General features: G+C 38.0%; 1 pseudogene; it reads right to left on the bottom strand.

The window, feature by feature from the left end:
• Positions 1 to 2038: 2038 nt before the first annotated feature.
• Positions 2039 to 3412, bottom strand: LOC137241851 (piggyBac transposable element-derived protein 1-like; annotated as a pseudogene).
• Between the last annotated feature and the right edge of the window lie 850 nt (positions 3413 to 4262).

Here is a 4262-nt window from a genome sequence, read left to right as displayed (position 1 = left end):
ACAAGTATAGCATCCCAACTGGAATCACAGGAGACACATATAACATCAAAGATGGAAACACAACTGAAAGAACAAGAGACGCGCATATCTTCGCAACTGTCAGAACAGGAAGCAAGGGTATAATCAAAACTGGAAGCGCAGGATGCAAAAATCGCTCAACTTCAGGCAGAAGTCGATGATTTGAAGGGTCGTATGGAGCAGTTGCAATTAAATCATCCAGCTGTTTCAGCAAGCAATACGAAGGTAAAAACACCATCCTTTGACGGTTCTGTTCCTTTCCAGGTCTTCAAGCTACAGTTTGAGAAGATGGCAGCAGTGAACAACTAGAATGCGGAAGATAAAATTGCTGCACTGTTCGTGGCATTGAAGGGGCCAGCAGCCGGAATCCTACAGACGATTCCCAAAGGAGAGCTGATCAACTATGAAGCATTGATGGCTGCTGTAGAACGACGTTATGAAAGCGAGCATAGAAAACAGATATTCCAAATTGAGTTGCAAAACCGCTACCAAAAAGCAAATGAGACATTGCAGGAGTTTGCTTCAGATATTGAAAGATTGGCTCATCTTGCAAATACGGACGCACCCGTGGAATACACTGAAAGGGTAAAAATCCAGAGTTTCATAAATGGTATACGATGATGGTGAAAGCAAATTTGTACTGTAGTTTTTATTCGAATATGTCCAAAGGCAAAGCAAGGGATACCGTTGGGGCGCCTATTCGTTTACGATACCATTAAACGAGCTAGAAAAATTCTTTCTTTAAAGACGTAAAAGTTTTTATAAATTAATTCGTCTAATACAGCACAGAATATTGTCAAATAGTGATGAGTTGTCCTTTCAGATACTACATAAGTTTTATGGCAAAACCAGGGCATCTGCAAGGAGAATGTTTAACAATTATTTTCTTCTTCGTACCTACAACTGAGTTAGAAATGATTCCCTTAAGTAATGCCATCAAAGATTGGTCCATTAATATCTCGACCAAAGGACTTAAGCAGAGACGATAAAATTAATTAGGTATCTCTTTCGGCCCGCGATCAGATTTTTCAAGCAATTATTCAGTATTTTCAAGCAACTACAGGAAGATGTGCAGAACTGAGTAAAACTGGTCTAGCTCGATCTGTTCAAAAGCCTTTTTCGGTAACTCGTCGGCAGCACAGTTCCTTGGTGCTCTACTGTGGACTGCGATCTATATCAATGTTTGAGGTTTCGAAAAATGTAACAGGTTAAACCATTACGCTTTCGTTTTACGTTTAACTGTAAGATTTCAGTGGTGAAAAAACCACTGGGTTATGGTTTCGATAAATCGATTTTAAACGTAACCATTTCGGTTTAGAAAATTTAAATCCATAACTGCTAGGATTTGAGTTATCTAATTTGAACCAAAACGATTTTGGCTTCAATTTAAAAAAAAAAAAGAGATTTCGATAATATTTTAAAATTCAAAAAGCTGTGGGAACTTGAGCACTAAAAAATACTATACATTCTAGCAAAAAACTTTGAGAAGATTATTAATTTCACACAAAATTAAAGAAATTTCTCGTAGCTTAGCGCAACCGGCTATCGTACATTAGTGCGGCAAACACACCGAAATATATGCAATGCAAATTTGCTTAGCAAAATGAAGCAAATGCTACATTAAAACTTTTTAAACATCATAACCTTTGTTTTTGAAACTTTTAATGTCTTTAGAGATTTATAAAATGTGTGTGTACGTGTTAAATGCTGCTAAGTTTGAAATTCGATTGAAAAACACTTTCAAGGTAACAAACGTAAAACAAAGTTCAACAGAAGCTACTATACGAGCTAACTGTGCTGAGCTTTGCAATAATGTACTACGCTCACTCCCTTCGATATGAACTTTCATAAGATTGCAGACGCGTTGTGTGCGAAAAACTAATACAAAATTGCCTACGCTGCACGGTGGGGTATTTGATCAATCTAGCTGGCCACAAGTCGATTTTTCAAAATATTCCAATTTTTTTTATTTTTTTAATATACTCCCATCTACAACGTCAACGGAGCTAACCGCACACATCTAAAATTGTATCAAAATTGAGTGCACACATTTTACACAAAATGCTTGGGTTTCTGATTTACAACCTCGATAATTGCACATTTTCTTTCCGGATCTATCTAAAAACTTGCATCAATGTCCTGATTGTCATAGCGAGTGCATATTGGTGGCATGTACACCTTTTTCGCTTTTGGTTAAGGGGAAGCTAAAGGGGGGCGACCAGTTTCGTTGACGCAATTGAACGCATCCAACATAATATTTCTGCAACTTCTGTTCTGAATTCAGGTAGGGTGTACTGCATTTCATTAGGATTTTGATGCAACCTCTTGTACAATATATAAGAATTAACCATAGCCACATCTAGTAAATGATAGAATAAGCGAGCTGTTCACTTTTTTGTCTTCATTCGAATATGGTATCGTCCGATAAGTCCATCTAATAAGTCGACTCCACGCATATGTTTGTTGTATTCTTTTAGTATTGCTGGGCAGCTTATATCAATTTTTTCTTTGTCTTTTCGAGCCCAAAGTGTTATTGTTGAGGGGTATGATGCGACTTATAAAGGGCTCTGATCCCACATAACTAGAAGGAAGACGAACTGGCTTTGTATCGTACCACAGAACATTGCTTACTTCCACGCCACACACTACTCCAACATACTGTTCGGAAAAGCCACGACTGATATTTTTCTTTTGAAGCTCAGCATCAGTAGAAAGTTTAATGTTCGAAATGCGATTTGCCCGCTCTGTTCCTAATCCCTAAATTCCGCGGCTTTTCAAATAAACTAGTAGTCCTACTGATGTGTAGAAAATATCGAAGTATAGGATGTGATTTATATTGTTAGGTATGTTTTTTGACAATCTTACAACGACGTTCGAAGCAGCTCCTAGATCAGGACGCTCAGGAAAAACTTTATTGTCCCCAGCGCCGCGATATGATTCGAAATTGTAAGAAAACTCCGTACAGTCGCAGAGAACAAATAACTTCGATATGGGATTTTGCCGGCATAAGTATACTGCTCAAAAGGATTTTTTTGCATCTTCGAAAAATATATTTGTCCATTCAGACAAAGACGCTGAAGCATAGGAATTGACCCGAAACGGTTATTGAAATGTTGAATAAGAGGTATCGCTTTATACAACGGGTCAATCCAAGTTCAACCTTCTTTGCACATAAAGAATTGTCATTAAAGTGAAGTTTTGATCGGAGCTCCTCAAGACGGTTACAAGTCATTGCTAAGCGTACCGGTTCCAGAGAATACTGTCCCCAATACGAGCGAGAACTCGGATACCGGAAAACTGACATGAAAAACAAGATCCCCAAAAATTTTCGATGTTCCACTTCGTCAGTTTTAAACTTTGTAGAAATATCGTTTTGGTTGGCATAAAGATTCATTTGAGTAGCTACAATCTGGATAGAAAAATTTATCAAATACCTGTAATATCTGGAACGTAAATAAAAATTAATTTAAAGACATACCTTTAGAAAATCGTTTGAAACAAAGTATTGAAAACAATCATATGGTGTTCGTAAATGTTTTCGAAAATCTAGGGTGTCCTTGTCACCTCGAAAAAACAGTTCGTTGACGTGAAGCTGAAGGTGTGTGTTTTTCCATAAATTCATTGTCAGACGGTAATTGTTCAAAAAAATGTTGTATTTCATCATCTGATAAGTCTTTATTATTTGATCGGAACATTTCTAATAATAAAACGAAAATTTAAACAAATCGTCAAGTAGTAACGTGGCTCTTTTTCAGCAAAGGCTATGAAAATAAACACACGTATCTGCACGGCGGCCACCGTGGTGTGATGGTAGCGTGCTCCGCCTATCACACCGTATGCCCTGGGTTCAACTCCCGGGCAAAGCAACATCAAAATTTTAGAAATAAGATTTTTCAATTAGAAGAAAATTTTTCTAAGCGGGGTCGCCCCTCGGCAGTGTTTGGCAAGCACTCCGGGTGTATTTCTGCCATGAAAAGCTCTCAGTGAAAACTCATCTGCCTTGCAGATGCCGTTCGGAGTCGGCATAAAACATGTAGGTCCCGTCCGGCCGATTTGTAAGGAAAATCAAGAGGAGCACGACGCAAATTGGAAGAGAAGCTCGGCCTTAGATCTCTTCCGAGGTTATCGCGCCTTACATTTATTTTTATTTATTTATCTGCATGGGTCCGCCTCAAGGCGGGGTTATTTAAATTCAATTTACTTACCTTCTTACTATAAATATTTTCAAAAATAATGCCTCTTAT

Source organism: Eurosta solidaginis, chromosome 2 (assembly GCF_040869045.1).
Source record: "Eurosta solidaginis isolate ZX-2024a chromosome 2, ASM4086904v1, whole genome shotgun sequence".
NCBI lineage: Eukaryota > Metazoa > Arthropoda > Insecta > Diptera > Tephritidae > Eurosta > Eurosta solidaginis.
Note: the sequence above shows the minus strand (reverse complement) of the source record. Positions and strands in the feature narration are given on the sequence as shown.